Below are 10524 nucleotides of genomic sequence, written 5' to 3'. Positions count from 1 at the left end.
TGAGGGAAAAATAATAGAATAAGTAGGTGATGAAGAAAACTGGGATTGTTGTTTGTTATGGATGATAGAGAAGAAAACAATTTGAGAGCAATCAGTTAATTGAGGAATTACATTAAAATCAACAAAACAAATGATAACAACAGTATGTAAAGATAAATTGGTATATAAAGTTCAAAATCTTTGTAACTAGGAACCAAAAATAAAGGGATGATTAACTTAGGCAGCTGTTTTTATAGCGGTGTTTTCCCCATCCTTTTACTATTCAGTTTTCTAACATCTCCTGTCTAAACTGCATAGCATTATCACTTCTCTCTTCTAATCTCTCTCTTGCTGCTTAAAATTATCAGTCTCTTGTATCAAAATGTGGCTTCTTACCTTCGATCCACTAATTGGCTTTATTGCCCTCAAACCCTTCTCCTTCTTGCCTTCTCTGTACTGTCTGATGACTGAAAAAAGAATCTATTCATTCCATTTTTTCCACACTTCTTCCTCCCATTTATTCTCCTTTCCTTTGGATATTTAGAGCTGGAGAGTGCAAAGTTTCTATCTCAAAGAGAAATTTTAGTTGTTTCAAGTATTGGTCTTATGAGACCCCTCATTAAATGTTGACTATATAACATAACTTTTGGAACAAGGATGTTATGCCATGAGTTGTTGAGATTTATGGGATATAGGAATTCTACTTCTATTTATTTATTTACTTTTGTGTGTGTAAGAGTCAAAATTCTAGAAACTTAAATAAAACCTCCAGTATTTTTCTTTTCCAATCACCTTAACACACCAACTTTTCCTAAAATCAGGATTTTAAAATGTGGTGTTCACAATGGGTATGTGTATAAAACTTCAAACAAAAATCACATCTTTATTTTCACCCATATGGAATGAGACTTAGTATTTCCTTATGAAATTTGGCAAAAAGCCACAGTAGTGTTAGTAGTACTTACGACTTTAGCATTAATAGAAATCATTGATATTTTCATATATAATTATGCCTAACTCAAAAATTATTTACCCTCATCACTGTTTTCAATTGATGTTATTAGAATTATGGCTAGATATTGTTATTTAATGAAGTAATAAAAAATAAAACTTAATCTTTTAATAGATAAGTTTTTGGCACTGATATTGATGATGGTTTCATGAAAGTATACTTATCCCAGACACATTGAGTTGTATGCATTAACTATCTATAGCTTTTTGTATGTCAGTCATATCTCAAAGCAGTTAAAAGACTGTTTTGATATCAAAATTTTAATATATTTGGTTTTCTATGTATGTATTTCCCTTCATGAATTGAAAAACACTGAGGAGGAGGAAATGGCACAAAACAAACTGAATCTCCTCTACTAGGTACAATAAAACTCCTGTCCTAGATAATGTACAACATGAAGAAAGTAGGGAAGACCACTAGACCATTCAGTGGTTTTGATTTATGGCCTAAATCAAATCCCTTACAATTATACAGTGAAAGTGACAATTAGATTCAAGGGATTAGATCTGATAGAGAGAGTGCCTAAGGAACTATGGATGGACGTTCCTGACATTGTACAGGAGGCAGTGATCAAGACCATCCCCAAGAAAAAGAAATGCAAAAAGGCAAAATGGTTGTCTGAGGAGGCCTTACAAATAGCTGTGAAAAGAAGAGAAGTGAAAGGCTAAGGAGAAAAGGAAAGATATACCCATTTGGATGCAGAATTCTAAAGAATAGCAAGGAGAGATAAGAAAGCCTTCCTCGGTGATCAGTGCAAAGAAATAGAGGAATTCAATAGAATGGGAAAGACTAGAGATCTCGTCAAGAAAATTAGAGATACCAAGGGAACATTTCATGCAAAGATGGGCTCAATAAAGGACAGAAATGGTATGGACCTAACAGAAGCAGAAGATATTAAGAGGAGGTGACAAGAATACACAGGCCAACTGTACAAAAAAGATCTTCACTACCTAGATAATCATGATGGTGTGATCACTCACCTAGACCCAGACATCCTGGAATGTGAAGTCAAGTGGGTGTTAGGAAGCTTCACTATGAACAAAGCTAGTGGAGGTGATAGAATTCTAGCTGAGTTATTTCAAGTCCTAAAAAATGCTGTGAAAGTGCTGCACTCAATATGCCAGCAAATTTGGAAAACTCAGCAGTGGCCACAGGACTGGAAAAGGTCAGTTTTCATTCCAATCCCAAAGAAAGTCAATGCCAAAGAATGCTCAAACTACTGCCCAATTGCACTCATCTCACATGCTAGCAAAGTAATACTTAAAATTCTACAAGCCAGGCTTCAATAGTACGTGAACCGTGAACTTCCAGATGTTCAAGCTGGATTTAGATAAGGCAGAGGAACCAGAGATCAAATTGCCTACATCTGTTGGGTAATTGAAAAAGCAAGAGATTTCCAGAAAAACATCAGCTTTATTAACTATGCCAAAGCCTTTGACTGTGTGGATCATAACAAACTGTGGAAAATTCTGAAAGAGATGGGAATGCCAGACCACCTGACCTGCCTCCTGAGCAGGTCAGGAAGCAACAGTTAGAACTGGACATGGAACAACAGACTGGTTCCAAATTGGGAAAGGAGTATGTCAAGGCTGTATATTGTCACCCTGCTTATTTAACTTATATTCAGAGTACATCATGAGAAATGCTGGTCTGGATGAAGCAAAAGCTGGAATCAAGATTGCTGGAGAAATATCAATAACCTCACATATGCAGATGATATGGCAGAAAGTGAAGAAGAACTAAAGAGCCTCTTGATGAAAGTGAAAGAGGAGAGTGAAAAAGTTGGCTTAAAACTCAACATTTAGAAAACAAAGATCATGGCATCTGGTCCCATCATTCATGGCAAATAGATGGGGAAACAATGAAAACAGTTAGAACCTATTTTGGGGGGGGGGGGCTCCAAAATCACTGCAGATTGTGACTGCAGCTATGAAATTAAAAGATGCTTGCTCCTTGGAAGAAAAGCTATGACCAACCTAGACAGCATCTTAAAAAGTAGAGACATTACTTTACCAACAAAGGTTCATCTAGTCAAAGCTATGGCTTTTCTGGTAGCCATGTATGGATGTGAGAGTTGGACTATGAAGAAATCTGAGAGCCAAAGAATTGATGCTTTTGAATTGTGGTGTTGGAGAAAACTTTTGAGAGTCCCTTGGACTGCAAGGAGATCTATCCAGTCTATCCTAAAGGAAATCAGTCCTGAATATTCATTGGAAGGACTGATGCTAAAGCTGAAACTCTAATACTTTGGCCACCTGATGGGAAGAACTGACTCATTTGAAAAGACCCTGATGCTGGGAAAGATTGAAGGCGGGAGGAGAAGGGTACGACAGGGGATGAGATGGTTGGATGGCATCACTGATCCAATGGATATGAGTTTGAGTAAACTCAGGGAGTTGGTGATGGACAGGAAAGCCTGGCATGCTGCAGTCCATGCGGTCTTAAAGAATCAGACATGACTGAGCAACTAAACTGACTGATCATTAGGAAGAAAGGCCTGTTTTGGTTTACCTGAGGCACAAGTGCCTGAGGCTACAAGTAATCTAGTGATTTTCTTCTAAGGTGGTCCCATTCAGTGCCTCCTATAAAAGTATTTCCTCAGTTTAATATTATTTTTTATTGGAGGGAGACTGACAAAACAGCTTTCTGCTGCACTGTACTGACAGAGATCCAAATTGGGAGACAGAAGCAGAACATTCAAGTCTGGGCTCAAACTCTGGGTAGGTTATCTTTTCTACACTTAATGTTTTCATCCTTAGAAATAAAGGAATGTTTTTTTTAATATATTTAAGAGGCCTTTTCTTTTTAAATCATGTGAATCTTCTCAAGAATACTGCTGCTAATCATGCTTTTGAGCATTTAGAGAAACTTCTTTATGATCAGGATGAATCTGCCCGGATGACTCCATCCTGTTCTAGTCCTCCCCTTCCTTGAAGAATGTACCTATATAGTCTGTCACATTGTCTCTGTATGACTATAGGTAAGTGGCTTGATTTCATCTATTCATCCAATCTCTGCCTTTGAAAATAATAATAATATTAATAATAATGACAATAGCAGTAATAACCTCCAAGAACAGTAAGGAATAAAATATCATATGTCATACACCTGGAATGGGATCTGGCACATTAGAAGGTGTTTAGTCAACCTTAGACCTCAGTTCTTCTTGGAACAAAGGAAAACTAAATATTTCACTGAAGATTGGACCCCAGTACTTTTAAACTTTCACATTGTTCTGTTTAATATTGAACTAGCAGGCTTGAGTGAGTGGATTATGTGTATGTTAACATTTGTCCATAATGGAAGCCACAAGTTCCTGCTTAGAATCTATCTCTTAGTGATTCAATTAAAAGAATCATTAGCTTCTCATCCTTTAGCATCTCTTCTTTTTGTTCTCTCTCTTGAACTTCTGGAGTTTAAAAATGCTACTACTATTTTTTTTTTTTACACGGTCTTAATTTTTTAAAAGACTTTGACTATGTGGATCACAATAAACTGTGGAAAATTCTGAAAGAGATGGGAATACCAGACCACCTGACCTGCCTCTTAGGAAACCTATATGCAGATCAGGAAGCAACAGTTAGAACTGGACATGGAACAACAGACTGGTTCCAAATAGGAAAAGGAGTACATCAAGGCTGTATATTGTCACCCTGCTTATTTAACTTACATGCAGAGTACATCATGAGAAACGCTGGACTGGAAGAAGCACAAGCTGGAATCAAGATTGCCAGGAGAAATATCAATAACCTCAGATATGCAGGTGACACCACTCTTATGGCAGAAAGTGAAGAGGAACTCAAAAGCCTCTTGATGAAAGTGAAAGAGGAGAGTGAAAAAGTTGGCTTAAAGCTCAACATTCACAAAATGAAGATCATGGCATCTGGTCCTATCACTTCATGGGAAATAGATGGGGAAACAGTGGAAACAGTGGCTGACTTTATTTTTTTGATTTTTCCAAAATCACTGCAGATGGTGACTGCAGCCATGAAGTTAAAAGACACTTACTCCTTGGAACGAAAGTTATGACCAACCTAAAGAGCATATTAAAAAGCAGAGACATTACTTTGCCAACAAAGGTCCATCTAGTCAAGGCTATGGTTTTTCCAGTGGTCATGTATGGATGTGAGAGTTGGACTGTGAAGAAAGCTGAGTGCCGAAGAATTGATGCTTTTGCACTGTGGTGATGGAGAAGACTCTTGAGAGTCCCCTGGACTGCAAGGAGATCCAACCAGTCCATTCTAAAGATCAGCCCTGGGAGTTCATTGGAAGGACTGATGCTAAGGCTGAAACTCCAATACTTTGGCCACCTCATGCAAAGAGTTGACTTATTGGAAAAGACTCTGATGCTGGGAGGGATTGGGGGCAGGAGGAGAAGGGGACGACAGAGGATGAGATGGTTGGATGGAATTACCAACTCGATGGACATGAGTTTGAGTAAACTCCAGGAGTTGGTGATGGATAGGGAGGCCTGGCGTGCTGTGATTCATGGGTTCACAAAGAGTCAGACATGACTGAACAACTGAACTAAACTGAGCTGAAGTGAATTGTTTAAAAAATGATAGCTCCTGATAATGTCATTCAGTATGATGAATAACATGGTATGGGAATTGTCCCTCAAAACTCTATTTCTTTGGTGCTGGTAGAATATTATATTCATACACGTATATATTATATACATGGACCTGTGTGTGTGTGTTCTTAGTCTCTCAGTAGAGTCCAACTCTTTGCAATCCAGTGCACTGTAGCCCACCAAGCTTCTCTGTCCATGGAATTCTCTGGGGAAAAATACTGGAATGGGTAGCCATTCCCTTCTCCAGGGGATCTTCCTAACCCAGGATCAAACCCGGGTCTCCTGCATTACAGGTTGAATCTTTACCATATGAGCCACCAGGGAAGCCCTCCATACACCTATGTATGTGTGTGTGTGTGTGTGTGTGTGTGTGTGTGTGTGTATATGTATATGTATATATATATATATATATATGTTCTAATTAAACTTTCTTCAACTTGCAATCAAAAATAAAATAATTTCATTTTATCAGAATACACACTGAAAGCATTCATGACAGTTGTTACTGAACCACACTTGATTCTGCTCACTCAGTGAGCAGAAAAGCCAATCCACTGACACGGATTTGTGGTGAAGAAACATAGTGTTTACTGCAGGGCACCAAGTAAGGAGAACAGGCAACTCATTCTCAAAAGACCTGAATTCCCCAGGGCTTTCAGGGAAGAGTTTTTAAAGACAGTGTGAGGGAGAGGGTCATAGGGTACATGATCAGCTTGTACATAATTCTTTGGTTGATGGTGAGGTAATGGGGTAAGGTTTCAGGAATTTCAATCAACAGCCTTCTAGTTCTAGCCCATCTGGGGTCTACATATTGGTGGTCAACATGCAGTCAACTTCCTCCTCCTGGCGGGGGTTTTAGTAGCTACAGAGCAACTCATGAATATTGCTCAGGATTTTATTTGTAGTCCTTGAGAAGGAACTTAAAAAGTCCTTGACCTTGTTTTATGGCTAAACTATTATTATTTTGTCTTACTTGACTGCTTTTCTTTGTTTCTGTCTTTTTTCTCTTCTCTGATTAAATCTGCTGTTTGGAACTCAGGGAAGGCCTAGGAGGCTAAAGCTTTTCTACAAATAAAAGAAAGATGGGAGACATTGGTGGTAGAGACTCTATCCTCAGGAAGACCCTGTAAGGTTCTACTTTGTTTAACAACCTAAAAATGTAAAAATGCCTGTAGTGAATTTCCTTACCTTACTGTTTGTCAGACTATATCCTAAGCAGATGATGTAATCTAATTGTATTGGCCTACAAATATATAGGATGTGAGAGTTGGACTGTGAAGAAGGCTGAGCGCCGAAGAATTGATGCTTTTGAACTCTGGTGTTGGAGAAGACTCTTGAGAGTCCCTTGGACTGCAAAGAGATCCAACCAGTCCATTTGAAAGAGATCAGCCCTGGGATTTCTTTGGAAGAAATGATGCTAAAGCTGAAACTCCAGTACTTTGGCCACCTCATGTGAAGAGTTGACTCATTGGAAAAGACTCCAATGCTGGGAGGGATTGGGGGCAAGAGGAGAAGGGGATGACAGAGGATGAGATGGCTAGATGGCATCACTGACTCGATGGACGTGAGTCTCAGTGAACTCCGGGAGTTGGTGATGGACAGGAAGGCCTGGCTGCTGCGATTCATGGGGTCGCAAAGAGTCGGACACGACTGAGCGACTTATCTGATCTGATCTGATCTGAGAAATATATAGAATTTTATTTTAATATTTGAAAGGTCAGTACCTTTGGAACTTAAAATTTTTCCTGTCTTCTCTGCTGAAAGCTCATTATCAAGGGATTAAAAGATACCTTTAATAAAAAGTAGAATTTTATAAACTTAAATTTAGTTATGCTTTTCCATATATAGTTAAATTATTTCAATGAATACTCCCTAAATATATGGGAAAGCAATATATACTTTATTGAATGAGAAGTTAAATTTATAATAACATTCTTGATGTGGACATAGATTTCTTTTGAGGCAATTTTTGAACTTTAACTATCATTGAACATTATATATTTTTATCACTTCCAACCTTATTCTAATATTTTATTGCTTTACTTCAACCTGAAAATGGTCAAGTTCTTGAATAGTATTCTACTAGCTACAGAATGAAACCCTGTTATTTTCTGAATTCAGCTTGGATTTTTTAGAACTTTGTTATCAGATGAATTGTAATAAAAAATTAAAAATTACCCATTATATTCATGGCTCTGTGCTGATCATTTAAGGGAAGATTTTTTTCAAAAGGAATTCTTTCTTTTATTTAGCTTCTAACTTGAGAATATAAATGTATTCCAATAAATAAATATCAGAATTACAAAGTAGCACATCAATGAGTTTAAAACAAAGAAGTAAAAATATGTAATTAATGTTATTAAGATCTGGGACCAAATGAGCTTTTTAGTAATGGGAAAGATTTCACTGGGAGTTATGAAGAATCTCCTTGCTTTTTGTTTAAATGGAGAATAAAAATTGCTCAGAGCAGGAGAAACATACTGCTAAGGGTCACTTAATAGCTAATGCTAGAGCTGAGAATATAACTCAAATATTTTGACTCTTAGTTTAATGTCAGATTTCCTGGGAGTCTGTGTAAACTGGACATATATTTCGATGTTGGGTCAACCCATATAAAATTACTTGTAAAATGATCATGTGAAAGAGACTGGCCAAATCACATTAAGCTCTGAGAAGGAAGAAATTTGAAATTTCTTTAATATAGATAGGCTTATTTAGCACTTCTGTTATAAGAGAGATACAACAATAATAATGCCACTATTATAATGCCATTTTTGTAATAATAGCACTTCTGTTATAAAACACCATTATTATAGAAATGCTGTTATAAGAAAAGCTCTGTTATTTAGAATTGCTTCTGCAATAAAACTGCTAAAAAGTCTTCTTATATTATAGAAAATTATTGCAAATTTTTCTTCCTTTGCAATGAAATTTTCATTCCAAATCTTATTTGATTCTCCTGTAAAATGGCTCTCAGATTTTATTCTGATAACTCTGCGGTCTGGGCCAGATTGCTGTTTAGGACAGGAAATTGCTTGACAGCCAAAGTCGCTTGGTCAAATAAGTCCACTTTCTGTTTGTCAGTTTCTACGAGGTCAAGTGCATCTTCTTTGCTTTTTCATTCTCAAATACTATATTCTTTTACTGTCTTTCTCAAAATACTATCTGCTACCTTTATATAGAGGGTTCAGGTAGTTTTGCTTCACTGAAGTTAGATAGCTACAATCTTGCCTTTGCATTAGTTCCATCAAACTAAACAAAAAGAGTGTAATCGATTAGAACAATAATAATTTAAAGTTTAAATTATAACTCACTTATAATTTATAATGAACAGGGTGAATTTTAATAACCCTACATGCTGCAGATATGAAGTAGGAACTGATGGAAAGGCACGTTTATAAATATAGAGATGCATTAAAATACATATGCTGTTTACTTGCTCAGTCATGTCTAACTCTTTGTGACCCCACGGACAGTAGCCCACCAGGCTCCTCTGTCCATGGGATTCTCCAGGCAAAATACATATATCTCTTACTAAGTATTGAATTACTATGTGATTGCTTATGTTAGGGCTGTTGGTTTTTAGAAAATTATTTATAGGACTTGGTAAAGACCAGCTAGAGTTTTCTTACAGTAAACACTATATCACATAAAATCATGGGCTTTAAGGAATCTTCATGATTATGTCAGTGGTTTCCACACACTTAAAAATCAGAAAATACATTTTAAAAATGAAATTTTATTCAGAATCCCCAGCATCTAAACAGATAAATGATGTTTTACTAGCCTAAAGTATCATCTATGTTTACAATATTTTCTTATTATAAAATCAGTCAGTGAATCTTTTTTGACCTGATGACCATACATTCGAAATTGGAAGATATGTGTGCTGTTCCTCTCCTCTGGCTGCCTTGATATATAATTTAGTTCTGTATTTTGACTTGGTTGCGCAGTATCAGACTATACTAAGACAGATAGATAAGTAGTTGCAAATGATAATTTTCCCATAAAAGAGTGCCTTGAAATGTTTCATTTTCTTAATTGAATAGATAAAGAAATTTGAAAGAGTAGAGGGAAGGATTTTTGGTTTCAAGAATGAATATAACTATACCTCAAAACAGATCACAATCTTTACCCAGTCAGAGAATCAGCACCTAGAACTTAGAGTCCTAAAATTATCTCTATGTTTTCAGGACACACTTTATTATATATTCTCTTGTTATTGTACAGCCAACTGACGGCTATCAGAGAGTGTGTGCTATCTGACACACCATGGCAGCGTCTAGCAAGTAGCTGAATGTGTAGCACACATGTGCTAGGGAAAACACCTGTCAGAAAGATACACAAATGGGATAACTAGTAGCAGAGGAGAACGCACTGGTTCATACATAATATTTATACTTATATTTCAGTTTGTTTTTGAAGTTAAAGTTGTGAAAATAAATGAACAAGTGTTTTCAAGATTAAATTTGAATCATAAGGGCAAGGTAACTGTTAAAACACCAAGTTCTTCAATTAAGTATTTCTAAATTATTAGCCAAATCCAATGATCCATTCAATATTTTTTTACTAAATAGTTACCAGTACCTTCATTAACATCCCTGTGTGTTAGCACAGAGTTTCGCAACTCTGACCATGAAAAATATTTGTTTTTACAGTGAGATGAATCATGTTTTCCTGAAACTTCTAACATACTTCAAGTTCTATTCCTTGGGATTAGACTGAACAAATTTGCATTTTGCCTTTAGGTATTAGAGGATGATTTTTATTTGATTTTTTCCATCTGAATGCCTAATATTCTTAGTTCCTTTAATTGATTTTCACATAACTTGCTTTGATTGCCCTTCCTTGTTTCCTCTCTTCCAAATGAATTCCATAAGCCTATAGGCCCTTTAAGAAACCATTCTTAGACCTGAATATAGACTTAGATGTTGTTTGACTTCATAGAGATTTGTGACTA

The sequence above is a fragment of the Bos grunniens genome, chromosome 9, assembly GCF_055505025.1.
Source record: "Bos grunniens cultivar Pamir isolate PY7600 chromosome 9, Bosgru_T2T1.0, whole genome shotgun sequence".
Classification (NCBI taxonomy): Eukaryota; Metazoa; Chordata; class Mammalia; order Artiodactyla; family Bovidae; genus Bos; species Bos grunniens.
This window is presented reverse-complemented; position numbering follows the sequence as displayed.